The sequence below is a fragment of the Haematobia irritans genome, chromosome 2 (assembly GCF_050003625.1).
Source record: "Haematobia irritans isolate KBUSLIRL chromosome 2, ASM5000362v1, whole genome shotgun sequence".
Lineage (NCBI taxonomy): Eukaryota > Metazoa > Arthropoda > Insecta > Diptera > Muscidae > Haematobia > Haematobia irritans.
The window spans coordinates 165,862,923-165,889,325 of NC_134398.1; the positions used below are offsets into that span (position 1 = coordinate 165,862,923).

At 33.3% G+C, this 26,403-nt stretch overlaps 1 protein-coding gene across 4 annotated transcripts in view; it reads right to left on the reverse strand.

Moving 5' to 3' along the window:
- The window catches only part of tutl (immunoglobulin superfamily member turtle), a 478,391-nt gene that overhangs the window by 404,490 nt on the left and 47,498 nt on the right, over window positions 1–26,403 (reverse strand). The window lies entirely within an intron of this gene.

Genomic DNA, 26,403 nt, shown 5'->3' on the forward strand with positions numbered 1-26,403 from the left:
GTTGCCACTAGAGCCAAAAATAGTCGATCAAAATTTTATTTCTATAGAAAATTTTGTCAAAATTTTATTTCTATAGAAAATTTTGTCAAAATTTTATTTCTATAGAAAATTTTGTCAAAATTTTATTTCTAGAGAAAATTTTGTTAAAATTTTATTCGGTTCATAATAAAATTTTCATCATTGTCAAAATTTTATTTCTATAGAAAATTTTGTTCAAATTTTATTCGGTTCATAATCATGGTTGCCACTCGAGCCAAAAATAATCTACCAAGATTTTATTTCTATAGAAAAATTTGTCAAAAGTTTATTTCTATAGAAAATTTTGTGAAAATTTTATTTCTATAGAAAATTTTGTTAAAATTTTATCTCTTTACTTTGTCAAACTGAATTATATACGTATTGGATCGATCTTTTTGATTTAATATATACCACGTATGGACTTACATACAATTTAGAAGATGGTGTTAGGAGGTTTTAAGATACCTTGCCATCGGCAAGCGTTACCGCAACTTAAGTAATTCGATTGTGGATGGCAGTGTTTAGAAGAAGTTTCTACGCAATCCGTGATGGAGGGTACATAAGCTTCGGCCTGGCCGAACTTACGGCCGTTTATACTTGTTTATTTTTTTACTTCAATTACGAAGCTCGGAAAAATATTGCCGTAACTCTACACAGAAAATTAGGTAAACTGCTATATGAGGAAAATGCGTGCGAAGATTGAACTAAATTGTATTCCATTTATATACCCTGTGCCACAATGTGAAATACTGGTATTAAAAGTTAATTAGTTATGTTTGCAACACCCACAAGGATATGAGATAAACACATGGTGTCTTTGGCAATAATGCACAGGTCCGGCTTGTGAGCACGTTACCACTTGTGACACAAATAATCTACCAAAATTTTAAGAATATTTAACCAAAAATATACCAAACTTAAATATATTATTTTTAAAGTTTTGGATTAAATTTTTGTCAAAATTTCATTTCTATAGAAAATTTTGTCAAAATTTTATTTCTATAGATAATTTTGTTAAAATTTTATTCCTATAGAAAATTTTGTAAAATTTTATTTCTATAGAAAATTTTGTCAAAATCTTATTCCTATAGAACATCTTGTCAAAGTTTTATATCTATAGAAAACTTTGTAAGAGTTTTATATCTATAGGAAATTTTGTCAAAATTTTATTTTTATAAAAAATTTTGACAAAATTTTATTTTTATAAAAAATTTTGTCAAAATTTTATTTTTATAGGAAATTTGGTCGAAATTTTACTTCTATAAGAAATTTCGTCGAAATTTTACTTCTATAAAAAATTTCGTCGAAATTTTATTTCTATAACAAGTTTCGTCAAAATTTTATTTCTATAGAAAATTTAGTCAAAATTTTATTTTTATAGAAAATTTGTCGAAATTTTATTTCTACAAGAATGTTTGTCAAAATTTTATTTCTTTAAAAAATGTTGTCAAAATTTTATTTCTATAGAAAATTTTCTCATAATTTTATTTCTAAAGAAAATTTTGTCAAAATTTTATTCCTATATAAAATTTTGCGAACCTTTTATATATAGAAAATTTTGTTAAAATTTTATTTCTATAGTAAATTTTGTCAAAATTTTATTTCAATAGAAAATTTTGCCAAAATTTTATTTCTATATAAATTTTTGTCGAAATGTTATTTCTATAAAAAATGTTGTCAAAATTTGATTTCTATAGAAAATTTTGTCAAAATTTTATTTCTATAGAAAATTTTGCCAATATTTTATATCTATAGCAAATTTTGTTAAAATTTTATGTATAGAAAATTTTGTCAAAATTTAATTTCTATAGAACATTTTGTCAAAATATTATTTCTATAGAAAATTTTGTCAAAAATTTATTTTTGTAGAAAATTTTCTGAAAATTTTATTTTCTCGAAAATTTTGTCAAAATTTTATTTTTTTTAGAAAATTTTGTCAAAAAATTTTGTCAAAATATTATTGCTATAGAAAGTCTTGAAAAAAATTTATTTTTATAGAAAATTTTATTTCTCTAGAAACTTTTGTCAAAATTTTATGTCTATAGAAAATGTTGTCAAAATGTTATTTCTATAGAAAATTTTTGCAAAATTTTATTTCTATAAAACATGTTGTCAAAATTTTATTTCTATAGAAAATTTGGCGAACCTTGTATATCTATAGAAAATTTAGTTGAAATTTTATTTCTATAGAAAATGTTGTCAAAATTTGAATTCTATATTTTGTCAAAATTTTATTTCCATAGAAAATGTTGTCAAAATTTTATTTTTATATACAATTTTTGTCGAAATTTTATTTCTATAGAAAATTTTGTCAAAATTTTATTTCTATAGAAAAATTTTTAAAAATTTTATTTGTATAGAAGTTTTTGCCAAAATTTTATTTTTATAGAAAATTTTGGCAAAATTGTATTTCTATAGAAGATTTTGTCAAAATTTTATCTCTATAGGAAATTTTGTAAAAATTTTATTTCTATAGAAAATTTTGTCAAAATTTTATTTCTATAGAAAAGTTTACAGAAATTTTATTTCTATAGACAATTTTGTCAAAATTTTATTTCTATATAAAGTTTTGTCTAAAAGAATTTTACTAAAATTTTATTTCTATAGAAAATTTTGTCAAAATTTTATTTCTATCGAAAATTTGTAAAAATTGCATTTCTATAGAAAATTTTGTCAAAATTTTATTTCTATAGAAAATTTTGTCAAAATTTTATTTTTATATAAAATTTTGTCAAACTTTTATTTCTATATAAAGTTTTGTTAAAATTGTATTTCTATAGAAGATTTTGTCAAAATTTTATCTCTATAGGAAATTTTGTAAAAATTTTATTTCTATAGAAAATTTTGTCAAAATTTTATTTCTATAGAAAATTTTGTCAAAATTTTATTTGTATAGAAATTTTTGTCAGAATTTTATTTCTATAGAAAATTTTGTCAAAATTGTATTTCTATAGAAGATTTTGTCAAAATTGTATCTCTATAGGAAATTTTGTAAACATTTTATTCCTATAGAAAATTTTTTCAAAATTTTATTTCTATAGAAAAGTTTACAGAAATTTTATTTCTATAGACAATTTTGTCAAAATTTTATTTTACTAAAATTTTATTTCTATAGAAAATTTTGTCAAAATTGTATTTCTATAGAAGATTTTGTCAAAATTTTATCTCTATAGGAAATTTTGTAAAAATTTTATTTCTATAGAAAATTTTGTCAAAATTTTATTTATATAAAGGGTGATTCTTTTGAGGTTAGGATTTTCATGCATTAGTATTTGACAGATCACGTGGGATTTCAGACATGGTGTCAAAGAGAAAGATGCTCAGTATGCTTTGACATTTCATCATAAATAGACGAACGATCTGCCACAACGTCGAATTTTCAGTGAATGGGCCCTAGAAAAGTTGGCAGAAAATCCGCTTTTTTATCGACAAATTTTGTTCAGCGATGAGGCTCATTTCTGGTTGAATGGCTACGTAAATAAGCAAAATTGCCGCATTTGGAGTGAAGAGCAACCAGAAGCCGTTCAAGAACTGCCCATGCATCCCGAAAAATGCACTGTTTGGTGTGGTTTGTACGCTGGTGGAATCATTGGACCGTATTTTTTCAAAGATGCTGTTGGACGCAACGTTACGGTGAATGGCGATCGCTATCGTTCGATGCTAACAAACTTTTTGTTGCCAAAAATGGAAGAACTGAACTTGGTTGACATGTGGTTTCAACAAGATGGCGCTACATGCCACACAGCTCGCGATTCTATGGCCATTTTGAGGGAAAACTTCGGAGAACAATTCATCTCAAGAAATAGACCGGTAAGTTGGCCACCAAGATCATGCGATTTGACGCCTTTAGACTATTTTTTGTGGGGCTACGTCAAGTCTAAAGTCTACAGAAATAAGCCAGCAACTATTCCAGCTTTGGAAGACAACATTTCCGAAGAAATTCGGGCTATTCCGGCCGAAATGCTCGAAAAAGTTGCCCAAAATTGGACTTTCCGAATGGACCACCTAAGACACAGCCGCGGTCAACATTTAAATGAAATTATCTTCAAAAAGTAAATGTCATGGACCAATCTAACGTTTCAAATAAAGAACCGATGAGATTTTGCAAATATTATGCGTTTTTAAAAAAAAAAAGTTATCAAGCTCTTAACAAATCACCCTTTATAAAGTTTTGTTAAAGTTTTATATCCATAGAAAACATCTATAAGAATTTTACTTAAATTTTATTTCTATAGAAAATTTTGTCAAAATTTTATTTCTTTAGAAAATTTTTTCAACTTTTTATTTCTATAGAAAATTTTGTCAAAATTTTATTTCTATAGAAAATTTTGTCAAAATTTTATTTTGATATGAAATTTTGTCAATCTTTATATCCATAGAAAGTTTTTTAAAAAATTTATTTCTATAGAAAAGTTTACAGAAATTTTTTTCTATAGACAATTTTGTCAACATTTAATTTCTGTAGAAAATTTTGTCAAAATTTTATTTCTATAGACAATTTTGTCACAATTTTATTTCTATAGAAAATTTTGTCAAAATTTTATTTCTATTGAATATTTTGTCAAATTTTTATTTCTATGAAAGGTTAGGTTAGGTTAGGTTTTGTGGAAGATCGATGTATCAGGCTCACTTAGGGCGTTTTCGATTCGCAAAAAATATGTTGCCTTGGTGTTACACTACTTTTTCCCTAATTGACATTTCGGCCAAATGATAGTGTAATTCTAAAGTTATTATTAATTTATAATATTGTGAAGTATAAAGTATCCAAAATCTATGACAGTGTCCTTGATATCTTGCAATCAATTTCGAGAATGTTGCAAATTTTTTCCCAATCGAAATCGCCATTAGACTATTCATTCCATTGTGATACCACATTGGTGAACTTCTCTCTCTCTCTCTTATCACTGAGTGCTGCCTTTCCATGTTTAGCTCAATGACAAGGGACCTCCTTTTTATAGCCGAGTCCGAACGGCGTTCCACATTGCAGTGAAACCACTTAGAGAAGCTTTGAAACCCTTAGAAATGTCACCAGCATTACTGAGGTGGGATAATCCACCGCTGAAAAACTTTTTGGTGTTCTGTCGAAGCAGGAATCGAACCCACGACCTTGTGTATGCAAGGCGGGCATGCTAACCATTGCACCACGGTGGTTCCCTATTTCTATAGAAAATTTTGTCAAAATTTTATTATTATAGAAAATGTCTGTAAGAATTTTGTCAAAATTTTATTTCTAATTAAAAGTTTTTCAAAATTTTATTTTTACAGAAAATTTTGTCAAAATTTTATTTTATAGAAAATTTTGTCAAAATTTTATTTCTATAAAAAAAATTTGTCAAAATTTTTTTGAAACACTCAGAAATGTCACCAGCATTACTGAGGTGGGATAATTCATAGCTGAAAAACTATTTGGTGTTCTGTCGAAGCAGAAATCGAACCCACGACCTTGGGGATACAAGGCGGGCATGCTAACCATTGCACCACGGTGGCTACAATTTTATTTCCTGGGTACATCCTTAAATCAACACAGAATTTTGGACTACAATTCATAATTTACGATCATTGGCAAATCCAATTTGGATAATCTAATTTTGTGCCTTCTTTACAATTGCTTGTGATTCATTTATTTTATATGATTTGTTTAATATTTTCTTATGGAAATATTATGCATTTCCCCATCCCTTATATGAATATAAATTCTAAATAAATCCTTATTTATATTTATGACTACATTTTGATATATTTTCTATTGCTGTTGTTTCATCAACCATTCTATGCAATCAGCAATTTACAACAAAAGGGTTGCAGTCCTTTTCCTCATAAAAAATTGAGAGTAAAAAAACCCAACATCGAAGAAATAAATAAATAAAAATATATTGTTGGCATTTTCCGCAATGATGATGGTGTCTGTTGAATGAAGATGAAACATCCAGCTAACCGACAACATTTATCAGACTTTGAATATGTTGGTACAAAAAAAGGGATGGGTACCCTTCACCCTAAGAACAGGTTTGATGTGATGAAGGGGAACAAAAGCTATCATTTTATGGAGTAAATCAACACTTATGCGTTGTATATCGTATTTTTGCTGGGTCATTTTTTCCAACATTTCAATAAACAAATCAAGTATCTTTGGACCATTGCAAGCATGGGTAAGTGAAGCTATTTTCTATATATACGGGTTCACTATAAATATAACAAGGAGTTAAGGCTATTAATCAGGGGCAAATTTTACGAGAAATTTTACTACGTATCTAGGAAATATAAGCACTTAATTAAAATAAAATATGTATGGCTGTATGATATCTTACATCACCCTACATAGAAGAAAATATCACCAAAATATTTCGGTTTAAAAATGTTATTCAATTCGAAAACGTAATCAATTAATCAATGAACTGATAAATAAAAAATAAAATCAGTTAAGAACATTATTCCAAATGTTTAAGTTTTTTTTCTTAATTAACTAATTATTTAAAATGATAAATAAATAAAAAAATAAATGTTTTATTTCAATTCTAGGCGTTATTTCATAATTTTCTTGCGCGTTATATCAGGCCACCTGTATATGTACCAACTTTTAATATTTTTTGCCAATTCTAAGTAATTCGGTTTTAAATTATAAATCATAACAAAATATTTTTTCCTATTTCTTACAATGCAGTTTTGTTCGTACAAAATCTTACCAGAATGTATTATATAAAGAATGGGAATTTTACCTGAAAATAAAAATAAATATTTTATATTATTTTTTTATAAAAAATAAAAAATCTATATTTGCACTAATAGAATAATAATAAGAATTAGAAACTAATAAACGCACGAAAATAATAATTAAAAGAATAATTTTGAAGCCCACTTCCGATACCACATTAAAAATATCACATTACCTTTAGCGAAATTTTGCTCCGGACATTGGCTAGGCAAGGTATTTTTCTATGATTGCGAAAAAGTTTCATGGTGAAATTCAAAGAGCATGGAAGCTCTTAAGAAGCCTGAAGCTCTTGTATATATATCGGTTCATATTTTGATATAGCCCCCATAAAGACCTCTCTGTCATTCGGACTTCGTAAGAGCATGGAAGCGGCAATTATTTATTCGATTTTAAGGTCATAAATAGTTATGATAAAATCAAATTAAATTTGTTAAGGATAATTTGTATATCGTTTCTCCATTAGAACTTAGTCAGAAGACTATGACTATACTGAAGACGATAGAAAAGTCAATTCGACCAGACGAAACTCAGTTACAGATTGATATTTGGATTTTTCTTTTCATTGTCTTAATTCATCAATTTCCATAAACTAATTTGTCTATATAGTTCGAATAATAAAAATTAAATATAAATAGAGTCATGTATTTGGACGTTATTCATTTGTTTCGTTATCAGGCTAACATGAAAAGAATTGTTCTAAGCTTTGATCAACATTGATAAAGCGAATGGAGTTTTTTTATACCCTCCACCATAGGATGGGGGTATATTAACTTTGTCATTCCGTTTGTAACACATCGAACCATTGCTGTAAGACCCCATAAAGTATATATTCTGGGTCGTGGTGAAATTCTGAGTCGATCTGAGCATGTCCGTCCGTCCGTCCGTCCGTCTGTTGAAATCACGCTATCTTCCGAAAGAAACAAGCTATCGACTTGAAACTTGGCACAAGTAGTTGATATTGATGTAGGTCGGATGGTATTGCAAATGGGCCATATCGGTCCACTTTTACGTATAGCCCCATATAAATATTAACGATACTATTGTATGTGCCAAATATGGTCAAAATCGATTCAGATTTGGATATAGCTCCCATATATATCTTTCGTCCGATTTGAAGTTATATGGCCTCAAAATCCAGGTTTTGCCGTGATTTGCTTCAAATTTCGCACAAGGAGTGCCAAATTTGGTTGAAATCGGTTCAGATTTAGATATCTTCCGTCCGATTTGCACTCATATGACCAGGGGGCCAAAGTTATACCCCATTTACGTGAAATTTCGCAAAGATAGCAAATTATTATTCTAACTATACATGTCAAATTTAGTCAAAATCGGTTAAGATTATATATAGCTCCCATATATACGTACACCAGAGTTGGGGAAATATGTTATGGTTGACTGTTACACATTTTAGACCCATTTTCAATGGAAGTTTTCTCAAATTAACTGGATAGCGTTAGCCGATTTAAATTTTAATTTTAGAGATTTTGTAGAAGTAAAAAAATTGTCTCCTTTATATAGCTTCCAGCAAATGTGAAGTAGCTGAGATGGTAACACAATTTTTTCCTACATACACGCAAAGAAAAAAAACGTTTGGAAAACGTGTACCGAAAACGTTTTTCTTTTGTTAGAGTTTTTTGAATGGCTTCGAAAATTTTAAACTTTTATCACCAAAAAAATTCATTTGTTACAAAATTTTTATTTTTTCAATAAAAAAAGTTATTTTTGAAATAACAACACAGTCCATTTCGTTTATATCAAACACTGTTCTTTTCTGACTTTAGGTCTTTAATAAGACACATTTTACAGTTCAAAATTTAATATAGTACAATGTAATGTTGAACATTTTTTCGGAATCTTCCGAATATATCTGGAATATATGTAAAAAAAAAAAAACAAAAGCAAAAAAAAACTTTGGCCGAAGCAGGGATCGAACCCACGACCCTTGGCATGAGAGTCAGACGTAGCTACCACTGCTCCACGTTCCAAACTAAATGTTTGTTTCTGTTAAATAAACTTTGTATATTCGGTTCGTGGGCGCCGCAAGCTATGCTATATAAATATAACTTATATGGATATTTATCTATTGATGACCATAACAAGTACATAGCTCAGTGGTTAGTGTGTTGGCTTACAATGTGCATGGTCCGCGGTTCGATTCTCCGTCCAGGCGAAAGGTAAAAAAATTTTAAAAATTTATAAAATCGTATAATTTCTTCTACATTGTTGGTATTACAGGAAAAGGTGTTAAGAACTAAAAATCCTCGTGGATGTGAGAAAGATGTGAGGGACAATGCAATTAGCAAGAAAATAATTTTTTTTTTTTTTGAGCTAGTCTTTATGAAATTGTTTTTACATCCTGGAAAAGAATAAACGTTTATCACAAAAAGTATATACTTTTCTTCCAAATACACTTCCTTACAGCGAAAAGCAAATGAGAAACGAACTTTGTTTGTCTAAAATTTCGTTTGGGAGGAAAGAATTATTTTTTTGCGTGTAGGAGTGAAGAGTATAATATAGTCGGCCCCGCCCGACTTTAGACTTTACTTAGTTGTTTATTATATCGAATTTCTATTAATGGTATGAAACGTTTCGCACTGTTAACGAACGCTTTCGTTATCTTAACGAACGTTTGGTTATATCAATGTAAAATTTTCCGTGGCTTCCTTTTCACGTTTTTATTTTACCCAATATAACCATAGTCGTGGTTCATTTAATAATACCAAAATTAAAATGATACCTTCGTATTTGGTTAAATTTTCTGTGTATATCATGACATATAATAAATTCATTGAAACACACAATTTTCGTTTTTCTCTAAAAATAGAGGAATAAAATGGAACCTCCTTTATTTGCCATGAACTAGAAAACTTGAAAACTCTGTATTAACACCACTTTATGTATGTCGTTAAACAATTGCCTTTCGCCAGGACTTTTTGACATTTTTATAGTAATTAACTTTCTTTTGTCCCCCCTTCGCCGCTTAGCGACAAAAATCCCTGCTTAACAAATAGTATTTTTTATTCACATTAAAGGAGTGGGGAGGAAAATTACATGTCACAAAAATAAGAATTTGAAAATATAAGAAAAAACAACTACCACATATGTATATCAGGATAGTTACTAACCAATGGAAAAACTAGCTGATAAAATGGTAGTGAGGGAATTTCATGAAGAGTGGGAGAACATCACAAATTCTTAAACTGAAGATAAAAGCATAATAGCAACAGTGATAAAAACAACAAATGAAATATTATCAAAAACAAAAACAAACAAAAAAGAAATAAATCATAGCAACGAGGGGTACATGGAATGTAGGTGGTTGAAATGTATACTGAAAAAATTGCTCTGGAAGTTTTACCAGCTTTTTTGGGCAACCTTAAAATTTTAAGTTAATTTACACTGGAAGAAAAACCAAAGATTTTGGTATTGATTCCGAGCCAAAGAAGTGGAGAATTGATGTAAGGATAATTTTAAGACACAATTCTCCTTTGAATGTGAGTTTTGCATACTTGAATTTACGAAACAAATTTTATTCATTCGTTTTTCAGTTTTTTTTTCTTCATGTGCTATCAAAGTCCCTTAAAATGTGTTAACGACAACTTAAATTTCCAAATTCAGAAATTCAAGAAGAAATATGTTATTTTTGAAGTAAAAAAGTCTTTGTAGTAAAAAACTGAAAAACATGTACTATTTTGTTTGTAGTCAAGATTCAAAAAGTCAGATTTTCTTTCATATTCTTTCGAATCTTTTAACTATAAGGACAAAACGAAAGTTAAACGACTTTTGGATAAAGAAAAACACTTTATAACAGAGTAGTGCATCTTCACTGCTAAGCAAAATTCGCACTCGTATTTTAAGGACATGACATTTTCGGCACCACGTCAATATTTTTTTCAGTGTAACAATTTTTTTGTTGCCAAATTTTGTAGTAGACATATTCTCAGTGGCCTTTTCTGTATTTTTTGTATATGCAGAAAGTCCTAGAGAAATTTTTCCGAAAATGTTCTGTAAACATTTTTTTAATCAAATTTTATCACACTATTTTCCGAAAATATTATTAGATTGCTTAAATATCTTTGAGTGTATAAGCCAAACTAGGAGAAACAAAAAAATCTATATATGGAAGATATTACAACATAAGTAATAAAGTAAAATATTTTATTTGGCATTAAGCCCAAAATAAAACCTCGAAAAAAGTAAAACATGAGCATGGGGAAAGCCAGAATTATCGCCAGATTGTCGGCAACAAGGACAAATATTTATAGCAACCATTGGTAAAGCATGAGGTAAAGCGCATATAAATAACAAAACCAAAACAGAATCGTTACAAATGGTTGTGGTAGACAAAAAAAATACGAGATAATAGGGAAGAGTATATGAAACAAATATAGACTTTGCAATACGGCTTCTACGTTGTGGCTGATATGAATTGCAATAATCTTCAGGTTGCTATCAATTCTAAAACACTCGTCTGACAGCTGGTGGGCTTATTCCGGTTAATTTTATAGTTTGTAGGAAGATACGCACGAAAATTTATTTTCCGGTGTCTGTCAGACTACGACGTCAACTACAGAGGGTTAATAGAAAGTCTTTATTTTTAGAAATTTGTCCGCATTATTATATAAATTGCGTATATTACATTAAGGTTATATAATCTTTTCTAGTAGGTCAATATTTTTTTCGGTTTAGAAAAATACAGATTTCATTTTGTTGTGGATATATGAGTAGGATATTCTTCTAGAAAGATATAGTTATATTTTAGGGACATACAGCTTAACTTCAAATATTACATATCTGTCTCTTATTTCGACCTTCGTTGTCGTAATTTTATTATAAATATGTCAAAATATTTTCTTCAAGAAAAAAAAAATTTTAGTAAATCCAATTTATTTCCGAAAGACCTTTCAGTTTTTCTGCTGTACAATTTTCTTGTTCCTTGAATTTTAATTAATTTGCATTGGAACACAAATCATAAGACAAATAAAACTCATTTCGTAGTATAACTTCCTCAACAACAACAACAAAGTTATTGTAGGTTAATACTATAAAGACCATAGAAAACCCAGTGAAATACGTAAAGTGCCATCTTAAGTCACAAAAGAAAATGAAGACAAACAAAGTTAAACTCCCCACCCACAAGTGCACTGGAGTCTGAAGTCTGAAAATAGGATGTGAACACAAAAACAACAACCACCGCCGCCTCTAACTTAGCAAATTTTCCATTTATATGGCCCACATCATCAATGAGGCAGTCAAGATACAAAAATATCGAAAAACTCATGAATTTTTTAGACTTTCTTTTCCATTCGCTTGTCTGTTTTTGTGGATAAAAAGCCGAGAGACGCCAGCATAGACTTCCTCAAATTCTCACAGGAACATAACAGAACAGTGGTTTTGTGGGAGAGATTTTGAAGGAATGTTATATCTTTGGAATTTTATATTTTTGGGAAATGGTCACCAATAGTTCGATATATGGTTCTTTAGTACCTTCTCCGCCTTCACAAGTAGAATGATTTCTTTCTAACTCAGTAGACTTTATTATCTTTGGACTGCTTACTATAGGTTTTCAAGTATACACTGAAATGTCCAACTTATGGCAACGACAGTTCCTTCTCAAACTTCAACGATTATCATCAAAAACTCTCAGTTTGCCTCTGGTCCTCACCTCGGCCAAAAGGCCAACATTTAACTCAGCATCTAGAGTTCCAAGGTTCTATTCTCTTAGTCTACTAAACTTCGGGCGGAAGGCTTTGCAGATATCCACGAAGGTGCTATTTTTTAGGTTGCCCCTTTTTCTATTAACTCTCCAATACTTGTATTCAGTAGGCTATAAAAGATTCCACAGACAGGTAAAGACGATTTGCTTAAATCGTCCTTGGAATCACTCAGCATCTTCATGCCGAAAACATGAGCCAATAATTTTTTCCCGATTCTGGATATAGATGACAAACATAGGGTTCTCAATTTCATCCCCAGATTTGTTCCCATTCCAGTTTATCAATCTCTTTCTAAAGGGCAATTTTCCAGTCAGCAGTAAGAGTTTCATTGTCTATAGGTTCGGCTAGAAGGTGTTGCAGATATCCACGCGGGTGTCATTATTTTACACAGTATGTCTCCACTCTCTATTAACACTCAAATACTCACTTCAACTTGTATTCGCTTGGCTTTAAAACATTCCATTGAGAAGTAAACATGATTTGCTTAAATAGTCCTTGTAACCAGGCAGGATCTTAATGTCGAGAGTTTGCTCTAGGAAACTCTTTCCAAACCTGTGTGAAAACGCAAAGCATTGGGTTCTTAATTTCATCCACAGATTAAACCCGCTTAGTCCATTCACCTTATCCGAAACGGCAAACATACAATCAGGAAGTGGTGTTGCTTGGTTCCATTCACTTAATATAGGTTCTACTTAATATAGGTTCGGAACAGAAGGGTTTGTAGATATCTATGCAGGTGCAATCACTTCTAGACTGTATGTTCGCTTTTTCTATTAACCCTCAAACTTCCCTTCAAATTGTATTCACTTGGCATCAAAACACTCCATTGACTTTTAAACGTGATTTGCTTTAATCGTTCTTGGAATCAACTAGCATCTTGATGCCGTGAGCTTGGGCCAAGATACCCAACCTGGGAATAGACGTCGAACATAGGGTTCTCAATTTCATCAGAAGATTTGCTCGCATCTCATTCCATCATCTAACAACCAACCTTCCAGTCAGCAGTTGAAGTTTCTGGGTTGCATTATCCATTATTCCATTAGTCTACTTAATATAGGTTCGGACAGAAGGCTTTTCACATATCCACGCAGGTGCAAAAGTGATGTATGGCTCTATGTCTCCTCTTTCCACGCAGGAGCAAGAGTGATGTATGGCTCTATGTCTCCTCTCTAACTCTCAAACTTCACTTCAACTTGTATTCTTGAAAACATTCCATTGCCTATTGATTCAGAAACGCCTCGACCTCGTCCTTAAAATCATCTGCATCCTAATTTCGACAGCTTGGGCCAGGAAACTTTTCTCGAACTTGGTTGTAGACGCCAAGTATTGGGTTTTAAATTTTGCCCCCAAGCAAGTTTGCCATCCACCTCATCCAAAAGGCCAAACACTCAGACAGCTGTTGAAGTTTCTGGGTTCCATTCCCATAGTTTACTTAAATATAGTTTCGGAAGGGTTTGATGATATCCATGCAGGTGCAACTATTCTATGCAATAGTCCTTCACTGTGTGTTAGAAAATTTTGGTTCTCAATTTCATTCCCTCCCGTCTCAGTCCACACACCTTATCCAAAAGGCCACCTTCTAAGAAGCAGTTGAAGTGTCTGGGTTCTATTCTCCTACAGAAGGCTATTCCTAAAGTTGATATCGTAGGTCCAAAAGGAAATATTTCCTTCCCGCACCTAAAAGTGGACGTCAAACCCGCTTTTGGTCCGCAGGAACTGTTAACTGAAGTTAACCATGACCTTGACCCGCCCCGCACCTTGATATCAAGGGCTTAAATTAGGAAATATTTCCTGTAGCTAGGAGTGGACGCAAGACTATCTTCTGGTTCGCAGGAGACATTAGCTAAAATTGACCATGACCTTGATTTTTCCCGCTCATTGATATCGGGGGCTTAAATCAGTAACAAATTCCTGCATCTAAGAGTAGACTTCACACACATCAAGTCAGGCCTTAGAACGGGAAAGTTTTCCAGCACCTAAGACTAGTCATGACGACTATCACATCACATCATATCCTTTCCAAACTCCAAAGATTGCCATTAAAAGGCATTAAAACATTCCTTTTTTTTCGTCAGATACCGACCAAAATGTTTAAAAGAGTGATCTGAAATTGGACTAAGCGAATGGATCATTTTAGTCCCAGTTGCGGTCAATATAAATAAACTACAAATATTAAATTATATCGACCGTATTTCATTTTCATTTTCATATAACTCTTCACCCTTTAGAAAACATTGTGTGAACCTCATCGAAATATATATTTAGTCCACTGTGCTTTCTACCCACATTCCCATTATGTGTAGTTTTTAGTTTTCTTCGTTATTCTTTCCAGTCTACTGCTATCCTTTCAACATTCCAACCAATTCATGGAAAAACAAGGGGGCGAGCACCAAGGAGTTAGATATCTTCCTAGAATACAGTTATAGATGTTTTTTTTTGTCTGTAGAGGTTTTAGAAATGTGGCTATTGACCCAATAATCCTTATATATCCAAGTCTTTGTGGGTTATTTAAGGCAGCTCCAAGACGATTTTTTTTTTGCTATTTATAATGCAAACCATGTACGTAACTTCTCTAATGGGAACGAAACCCTCCCCCCTCTATCATAGTCTTCATTACCATGCATATGTGTATCCATACAGAGATATTGATATATATCGTATGATAATGGTCGTATATTAAAAAGAAAAATTATTACTTTACTTGGAAACGATGTGTAAGCCAATCAAAGGGTAAACAGCCATAATTATGGTATGGCACAGAATGAATTTGTGGAAAAGTAGGAAGAGAATTGAATTGCTTTACGAAAGGATCGATACATAGGATGGATACTGAATCGAAAAATTTAAAGAAATTTATTTTATAGTGAGTAGGAAAGAGCTATGGTCGTGAGGAGTAGACTCTTTGATGTCTCATGCCAATTAATAGGAATTATTGAAGTTGGTCATATTTAAGAAGGTAACAGGGGTTAGGGAACCTCCGTGGTGCAATTGTTAGCATGCCCGCCTTGCATACACAAGGTCGTGGGTTCGATTACTGCTTCGACCGAACACCAAAAGTTGTTCAGCGGTGGATTATCCTACCTCACTAATGCTGGTGACATTTCTGAGGGTTACAAAGCTTCTCTAAGTGGTTTCACTGCAATGTGGAACGCCGTTCGGACTCGGCTATAAAAAGGAGGTCCCTTGTCATTGAGCGTAACATAGAATAAGGCAGCACTCAGTGATAATAGAGAAGTTCACCAATGTGGTATCACAATGGACTGAATAGTCTAAGTGAGTCTGATACATTGGACTGCCATCTAACCTAACCTAACATACATCTAATAATTCACGTGCCTAAAATATCTTAACATTTTGAATTTCAGGCAAACCGGAAACCCAAGAAGTCAAATCGTGATATCTGTCTATAGGGGAGTATATCGAAATGTGTGTTTGGGATGTTTAGACGCTCAACAGGTCAAATCAGGAGATCGGTCTATATAAGGGAAATACCAAAACATGGACCGATATCTTTAGATTTTGAATTTCAAGCAAAGAGGAAAAAATTCCGATAAATGGCGGCTATATCAAAACGTGGATTGATACACTCCGCAATCGACGTACTTATGTGTGGACCCAAAATACCTCTAGATTTAGAATTTCAGATAAATCGTATGAAAATTGGGGTGTCTAAAAGCCCAAAAAGTAAAATTAGGAGATCGTGCTATATCAAAATGTGGACCAAATTACGCCATATACGGCACACTTATTTATGGAGCCAAAATATCTCTAATTTTAGAATTTCAGGCAAATCGGATAAAAATTGGGATGTCTAGAAGCCCACGAAGTCAAATCAGGAGATGGGGCTATATGGAAATGTGGACAAAATCACGCCATACTGGGCACACTTATTTATGGACCCAACACACCTAAAGTTTTTGAATTTCAGGTGACTCAGATAAAAATTATTATGTCTAGATAGCAATTCGGGGGTCGGTTAGGATAAAAATTAGTATGTCCAGACCCCAAATTGGGGGTCGATTAGTATGGGGACTATCCACCATGTTCTGAAATTCAGAATCGCAAATCACAAAATTTTCTATTGGTCATAATTTCTTAAATCTGAAAGTTATAAACATAAATCTTGGCACGCTGAAAAAAATATTAACCTAATATGGAAGAATATGCAACATAAATTTTAGGACTCAAAATTTACGCAATGCTAAGGACGAAATTCTTTAAAACAATGACATTTTAATTAAAAGAAAGTTTATAATCCTTGCTTCAAAAATTTTTTTTCATTACATTTGGGCCACAAATCTTGAAATTTTGCGTCTCTCTGCTGAAGTCGTAGATCTTTGAACTAAGACAAATTTTCCTTAAAATAAAGAAAAACATTTTTAATTTAAAGAAATCGTCTTTAACTCATCTGACATATTGAATTTTTAAATTTAAGATAAGAAAGCTTCAAATAAAGGCTCAGAGTTATTTTAAGGATTTGCATCTTTGGTTTAAAGTTTTTTTAGCATTAAGAAAACTGTTTTTACTTTGAAGTACCTGGCATAATTTGGATTTTGAAATTGGAATTTGTTTGTACATAAATACCTTTATTAATATATCGCAAAAAGAAAATAACAACTCGATGAATGAGATCTGTATCCAATTTTATTTTTATTGATCCTACATTGAAAGCCAGGTAGGTCCGTAAAAAGTGTCTTTATTTTAAAGAAGCCGCATCTTTGACTCGGAATCAATACTAAAATCCTTAAGGGAAGTGGAAATCTTTGGATCCAAGTAAATTTTTTTGAGTGTAATATACATTTCTTTAATGATAAGTTTAACATTAATTAAAATTGTAATGGAGTCCGAGAGTATCTATATTTTTTCGTTACAAGAAAAATAAATTCTTGCGATTTACAATTTCGAATATCGGAACATGGGGTTATATGAAAATTTGGACAAATATAGCCCATCTTCGACGTTAACCTGCAGGATTTAGCACGATAGCTTCATTTGTCATTCCGTTTGTAACACATCGAAATATTGCTCTAAGACCACAGAAAGTATATATATTCTGGGTCGTGGTGAAATTCTGAGTCGATCTGAACATGTCCGTCCGTTTGTCCGTCTGTTGAAATCACGCAAACTTCCGAACGAAACAAGCTATCGACTTGAAACTTGGCACAAGTAGTTGTTATTGAAGTAGGTCGGATGGTATTACAAATACCATCCGCACACAAAATTTTTTTTTCTGATTCAATCACGAAATTAATTGATCCAATTAATTTTTAATTGAAATGTCTTCAATCACAGAAATGATAGTATCAATTAAAAAATTAATTGAAGGTCAATTAAAAAGTTAATTGATCCAATTAAAAAATTAATTGATACAATTATTTTTGTGATTGATTTTTGTTTCAATTAAAAAAATTGTTGGATCAATTAAATTTTTAATTGAATATTTTTTAAAACTCAATTAAAATTTTAATTGGAAAAATTTTCGCTGAAATTTGGTACATGGTGTTAGTAAAGGGTGATTTGTTAAGAGCTTGATAACTTTTTTTTTAAAAAAAAACGCATAAAATTTGCAAAATCTCATCGGTTCTTTATTTGAAACGTTAGATTGGTCCATGACATTTACTTTTTGAAGATAATTTCATTTAAATGTTGACCGCGGCTGCGTCTTAGGTGGTCCATTCGGAAAGTCCAATTTTGGGCAACTTTTTCGAGCATTTCGGCCGGAATAGCCCGATTTTCTTCGGAAATGTTGTCTTCCAAAGCTGGAATAGTTGCTGGCTTATTTCTGTAGACTTTAGACTTGACGTAGCCCCACAAAAAATAGTCTAAAGGCGTCAAATCGCATGATCTTGGTGGCCAACTTACCGGTCCATTTCTTGAGATGAATTGTTCTCCGAAGTTTTCCCTCAAAATGGCCATAGAATCGTGAGCTGTGTGGCATGTAGCGCCATCTTGTTGAAACCACATGTCAACCAAGTTCAGTTCTTCCATTTTTGGCAACAAAAAGTTTGTTAGCATCGAACGATAGCGATCGCCATTCACCGTAACGTTGCGTCCAACAGCATCTTTGAAAAAATACGGTCCAATGATTCCACCAGCGTACAAACCACACCAAACAGTGCATTTTGTCGGGATGCATGGGCAGTTCTTGAACGGCTTCTGGTTGCTCTTCACTCCAAATGCGGCAATTTTGCTTATTTACGTAGCCATTCAACCAGAAATGAGCCTCATCGCTGAACAAAATTTGTCGATAAAAAAGCGGATTTTCTGCCAACTTTTCTAGGGCCCATTCACTGAAAATTCGACGTTGTGGCAGATCGTAAGTCTATTCATGATGAAATGTCAAAGCATACTGAGCATCTTTCTCTTTGACACCATGTCTGAAATCCCACGTGATCTGTCAAATACTAATGCATGAAAATCCTAACCTCAAAAGAATCACCCTTTATATGGTCTCTAAAAACCAAGCAAAAATTGGTCCACATCGGTCCATAATTATATATAGCCCCCATATAAACCAGTCCCCCGATTTGGCTTGCGGAGCTTCTAAGAGAAGCAAATTTCATCCGAGCAGGCTGAAAATTGACACATGGTGTCAGTATATGATCTCTAACAACCATGGGTTCATAAATATATATAGCCCCCATATAAACCCATTCCCCGGAGCCTCTAAGAGAAGAAAATTTCATCCGATCCGGCTGAAATTTGGTACATGGTGTAAGTATATGGCTTCAAACAACTATGCAAAAATTGGTCCACATCGGTCAATAATTATATATAGCCTCCATATAAACCGATCCCCCGATTTGGCTTGCGGAGCCTCTAAGAAAAGCAAATTTCATCCGATCTGGCTGAAATTTGGTACATGGTATTAGTATATGGTCTCTAATGATCAAGCAGAAATAGGTCCACATCGGTCCATAATTACATATAGCCCCCATATAAACCGATCACCAGATTTGACCTCCGGAGCCGCTTGGAAGACCAAAATTCATCTGATTCAGTTTAAATGTGGTACGTGGTGTTAGTATATGGTATCCAACAACCATGCAGGAATTGGTTCATATCAGTCCATAATTATATATAGCCCCCATATAAACCGATCCCCATATTTTACCTCCGGTGCCTTTTGGAGATGCAAAATTCATCCGATCTGGTTGAAATTTGGTACGTGGTGGTAGTATATGATATTTAACTAGCATGCCAAAAGTGGTCCATATCAGTCCATAATCATATATAGCCCCCATATAAACCGATCCCGAGATTTGGTTTTGGAGCCTCTTGGAGGAGCAAATTTCATCCGAGTCAGTTGAAATTTGGTACATTGTGCTAGTATATGGCCGTTAACAACCATGCCTAACTAGGTCCACAATGGACTGAATAGTCTAAGTGAGCCTGATACATCGGGCTGCCACATAACCTAACTATGTCCATATCGGTATACAGTTATATATAGCCCTCAGATAAACCGATCCCCAATCACACAAAAATTGGTCCATATCAAGTTCAAAATTGTAGCCTCCATATAAGCGACACCCATATTTCTCTCTACGTGTCGTGCAAAAGTCCATATCGATTCGTAATTATTTGTAGAAAACGATGTTAAGAAGTTTTAAGATACCACAACCAAAGTAATTCGATTGTGGATGACAGTCTTTCGCAGAAGTTTCTACGCAATCCATGGTGGCCGAACTTACTTGTTGAAGACTGTAACAGTATTGAAGGTAAGTAGGGGTTTGCTTGCAATTGGTTTCCAATGACAAAACTCTGAAGCGATAGGTGAATGGCGATGAAATCTCGATGACTTACGATAGTGTGGAGACGGCCGCTTTCGAATTTTGGTGAGCTGACAGAAACGATGGCCACGGCATGATTCAAGTCCAGGATAGGTTTGTTATGTGTTTGGTTTCGATTGCCACGAAATTATACACTAAGACCTGATCTCTTACGATACAACTTTTATCTGGACAATGTACAGCAGAGATGGTATATCAAACTTTTTTAGTTTTGCGACTGTTGCAATGTTGTAAGCTTCTTAAACGGTTGTAAGACCTGTGGCCGCATATGGTTGTCATGTTTGGTGGACAATCGTGAGACACCAAAATCATATGTCGAGAATAAATAGGATAAATAGAACTGCACTTATGTATACGACAAGCGCTATGAGGACCACATCCACTGCCGCTTTGGAGGTACTTATGGGAGTTATCCCACTCGATTGACACGTAAGGAAGACTGCAGAGCTGACACTTGTGAGACTTAAGAGCGTGTCCAAGCTGGAGAGGACTGCCTGCAGGCATACTGAAATACTTACCGGGACGGACCCTATGGCCACGGAGCATCATCACATTAAAAACCGGCACACATTATACCAATTACAGAGGAGTGGGAAAACACGAGGATATCCTTCGGAATCTGTTGCAGAGAACTGGGAGTAAGGGAGTCTTACTCGCTGGATAGTGATTGCAGTATTTTTCACGCTGAGATTTCTGCGATCACAAAGGCTGCTGAGTCGCTGTTGATGAGGCCGTTATTCATAAGCGATATCAGCTTCTTCATCGACAGTTAAGTAGCTACAAAAGCATTGTGATTTATAAAAAAATATAATGAAGTGATCAATAAGTAAATATGTAGCTATAATTTCCAGTTTACCAATTATATTATAGTCAACTACTCGCAACCCCTCGTCATCAGCTACATTTTAGAATAGAAGACCTTTATCGTATATTCTGATATTCCAAAACTGAAAAACCAAACTTATTATACCTTCACCCTCTGGCGAAGCTTATCAAGAGCGACTTCCCAAAATTTAATAGAAAGCTGTCAATATTATACCACTTTTCTTTGACATCGACCTAAAAACGTTTTGCCTTGGCGAAGGGAAATGATCACTTCAACCGCATTTGCATAACCACATTTTCCAGGCCACAAGAGTAACAGCTGTTAGAAAGAAGCTCTTTAAAGACAAAGTAACGTTAGTTATAAGGGTATACCCGCATTTGTGGTATTACCTCCATGTCAATATGTCGTTTTGTCATTTGAGGGATGGCAAAACAGGTTGCAGATATATTACAATTTGGAAGAATGAATTTGCAAAGAAAGTAAAAAGTGTAAGTAAGTTAAGCTAAGTTCAGAAGGTTCATATAATTTCCTACCATGAATTTATTTTAATCAATTATGAATTGATGCAGAAAATATTTTACTAATCAATGGTCAGATTAAGTAACTTCACGCCAGGTGACTGATATGCATTACAATCAACATTAGGTTGCCATCACTTCTAATCCGCTTATCTGACAGCAGACAGTGCATTGCACTATTCGTTATGAAATCTAACCATGATAGTGTGACTGCTTTAAATTATATATAATTGTCTGGAAAACAACAAAAGGCTATTGTCAGAGTCCTCCAGCATATAAATGTGCAACAAGTTTCTTTCTTTCTCGTCTTATTTGTCGTTACTGGTAGTAGCGATGCAATCGCTTCCAAAAAATTGACAAAAAAGGTAATAGCTCGTGAGCTGAACACAACACGAGAGCAGATTCAAAACATAATGTACAAGTAAGAAAAGCCTAAAACCAGACCGGACCGACTTTATTATACCCTGCCCCACTTTGTAGATCTACACTTTCGATACCATCTCAACTCTTCAAATTTGTTGGTTGCTATGTATAAAGAAAGGCCACTCCCTGCTTGGTTTCATCGACCTTTGGGGTCTCAATAAATATCGATGATTATGGGGAAAATGTCCTAAAGGCAGTATGGGAAAATGTCCTAGATTTAGGTTTCGGTTAGGTATATATCAGGCTCACTTATGGCGATTTCGATTGGGAAAAAAGGGACAACATCCTCGAAATTGATTGCAAAATATGAAGGACACTATCATAGATTTTGGACCCTCTATCCCTCAAAATATTAAGAATTAACAATAACTTTGGAATGACACTGTCATTTGGCCGAAAATACAATGAGGAAAAAAGTAGTGTAACACCAAGGCAACATATTTTTTGCGAATCGAAAACGCCATTAGACTATTCAGTCCATTGTGATACCACATTGGTGAACTTCTCTCTTATCACTGAGTGCTGCCCGATTCCATGTTAAGCTCAATGACAAGGGACCTCCTTTTTATAGCCGAGTCAGAACGGCGTTCCACATTGCAGTGAAACCACTTAAAGAAAGTTTGAAACCCTCAGAAATGTCACCAGCATTACTGAGTTGGGATAATCCACCGCTGAAAAACTTTTTGGTGTTCGGTCGAAGCAGGAATCGAACCTACGACCTTGTGTATGCAAGGCGGGCATGCACTACGGTGGGAAAATGTCCTAAAGACAGTACGGATCGCACACAGCCGCGTCAGCCAAGAACGCTTCGCTCCATTTCTGCCGCACAATGGTCACCAAAATCTCATGATCTCAATTCGTCGTGTCTGTGCAAATAGGTAAATATTTTTCGATAAATTTAAGAAAATTTATTAGACATAATTATTTTTTGTTTTTTTTTCACTTATTAAAGAAAATGTTCTTTGTTTTTAAGAAAATATGGCAGTTGAAAATTGCAAGAAAGTCTTTAGTGCCATACGAAGATGGGCGCATAATGGGTATACTATTTTAAGAAATTCTGAATTATTTTGTGGAAAGCACGTGTTTAGTTAATCTTTATTCTTTATTTGTGTAAAATTTTTCCTCTGTTTTAGTTCATTTAACTAACGTACGCAAAAAATGATTACAGTCAAGGAAAATTTGTCAAAACGTAATACTTCCATGAATTGAAATAGCATTAAATTGGCTTTAGTGCCATGTAGGGTTCACTTTTTTGAGTTTGGTATTTTGGAGAGTAAGATTGGCACTAAAAAAGTGCTGCATGTGATGGACTGAAAAAAAATATTGCCGTGAGATCAAAGATTTTTTTGACGCATTTATCTGATATATAGAGGTCCGATAAACTTTTCCGATAAACTTTTCAATGAAGCCGTTTTGTCTTTATAGTTAATGATTTGATCTAAAAATGAGTAATTTTACACGAAATTTTTTTTTTTTACTATGTTCAACTTGGCTTTAATAATGCTGAAAAAATCTTTAAAATTATTAAAACTGTATTTAGATTTGTTGACTTTTTATATTGGCAACCAAACAAAAAATCGTTCAAAAATAGAAAATTTCTACTGGAGTTCGAGTTTGAAGTTGGAAATTTTATTTGTCGTTAAAACGATTTTAACAGACTTTGATAGCCCATCAAATTTATTTTCTAGTATCAAGTACAAAAAACCAAAACGTAAAAAAGAATTCTGTCTTAAAAGTGTCATTGCTTTAATTCTCCGCTTCTTTAGCCCACAGTCAATACCAGAATCATTTGTGCAAAAAAACAAAATCTTTGCATTCAAAAAAGGGAACCCTTTTTTCACTAAAGCCGATTTAATTCTATTTCAGTTCATGTTATTATTACGTTTAATAAAGTTTTCATGACTATTATAATTTTTTGCATACGTTAGCTAATTAACTAATTAACTAACAGATGAAAAAACAAGTATATACAGCAGTAAGTTCGGCCGGACCAAATCTTAAATACCCACCACCATGAATCAAATATAATAGTTTCTATGAAATTGCAGGGTGTTTGATGTCAGGTATTCTCCCAAGCAGAGCAGTTCAAACAGTACACTTCCCGAAGATAAATTTAAAGATTTTACCTATATCAGATTCTGGATTTATACGAATCATTTTTATTTGAGTTTTAGAGGAATCATTACCACAACTTGTAAGTATGCAAGAAAATTATGAAATAACGCCTTGATTTAAAATCTAAAATCTGTAGGTTTTCACCCATTATTTAAATGACTAGTGTAACCCGACCCGCTTCGCTGCGACTTCCGAAGCGAATTTGTAGGAACATTTTGCGTTAACTTCGTGCTGAAAACAAATTCGAAAAGATTTGAATTCTTTCAAACAAATCGGACTACTTGCTTTTTCGTTTATAGGTACAAATTCGGCGGATATGCATATATAAAACGGTTCGTCTTAAAAAATGTCGGGGAGAGAGTGTACCCTTCCCTTCAATTTTCCCCTTCCCCAACCAGATATCGAAAAATCATATACTAATTTAAAAATCATGTATAAATTTAATCACCTCCTCCCACGTTCCCTGTAAATTTAAAGTAGATCGGAGATGTTTAAATTTTATTATATTGTTTTAAAGGGATGTCACTTTCCCCGATACAATATCGACAAACACTGTAGTGAATAGCACCCCTAACCTTCCCTGAAAATTCTTGAAACTTTCCCTCAAGTGTGGGGCAAGGAAGGTTGCCCTTTCTTTCATAACCTTCCCCCACTGCCTTTGTAAATTTCAAGAAAACTTAAGAATTTTTGTTTTTTTATTTTTTTGCAGTTTTAGAGGAGAACCTCTTCCTCGACCAAATATCGAGAAGTGATGTAGAGTATCTTTTGTAAACGTCCCAGAAAATGTCAAGCAAATTATAAGCCTAAAGGGGCGGCCTCTCTTCCGTCCAAATATCACAAAATCAGGTATCAACTATTAATATCGTAACCTCTCCCCAGTCCTCTGTAAATTTCAAGTAACTCGGTAAAGTTTGTTTCGCTGTATGACTTAAGAGAAGCGGATGTCTCCCTATGCCCTTTTATTTTTATTAAAAAATCAGGAACCTGATATAAATTGCATAACCTCACCCATTTTTTCCGTAAAATTTCAGTCGGGGGAGTTTAGTTTTGTTTTCACTGCACTTTAAAAAAAAAGTCTGCAAAGGGGTGGTCCCCCTACCCGACCAAATATCGAAAAACAATGTAGCCGATTTTTGTCTAGATGCCAACCCCAACATTCAATGAAAATTTCAAGCAAATCGCATAATTTTGTTCCAAGTTTCAAAAAGTAGTGAAAGGGGGAGGTCCCCCCCCCCCTTCCAAATATGAAATCATCAGGTATTCCATATTAATTCCATAACCTCACCGCATGTTCTATGTAAATCTCAGATAATTTAGAGAATTTTAGTTTTTTCACTGTACTTTAAAAAAAGTCGAACAAAGGGGAGGTCCCCCTCCGCCATCAAATATCGAAATATAAAGTAGCGGATCGTTGTCTAGATGCCAACCCCATTCTTCAATGAAAATTTCAAGCAAATCGGTCCACTTTGGTCCAATTTTCAAAAAGTCTGACAAAGGGGAGGCCCCCTCCGCGACCAGGTGTCAAAAAATGGATACACTATTTTCACCACTTGAACGCCCCCTACGATCACTGAAAGTTTCAAGTAAATCGGTTCAGTGCGCCTTCTATACCCTCAAGAAGTGACATTGGTCTATATGGAGGCCTTACCAAATGGGCGGATAAAAACTTAATCCCATACACGTTTTTGTAAGTCTAAAATACCAGTATATTCACAATTTCAGGCAAATTGGAAAAAACTACGTTTTCTAGAAACCCAAGGAGTTAAACCGGGATATCGGTCTTATGGGGCCATACTAAAACATGGACGGATACTCACCGTTTTCGGCACACTTCTTTATGGTCCTAAAATACTTTTAGATTTGAAATTTCAAGCAAATTGGATAAAAACTACGGTTTCTATTAAAAAACTACGGTTTCAGCACGATTGCTTCATTATTGAAGACTGTAGCGTGATTACAACAGACAGCCAGACAGAAAGATAGACATGGTTATATCGATTTAAAATTTCTCCCTGATCAAGAATATATACACTTTATATAGTCGGAAATCGATATTTCTATGTGTTAAAAACGGAATGACTAAATTATTATACCCCCCTCATGAGATTTGCTTCTCCTAGAGGCTCCGAAAGCCAAATCGGGGGATCGGTTTATATAGGGGCTATATATAATTATGGACCGAAGTGGACCAATTTTTGCATGGTTGTTATAGACCATATACTAACACCATGTACCAAATTTCAGCCGGATCGGGTGAAATTTGCTTCTCTTAGAGGCTCTG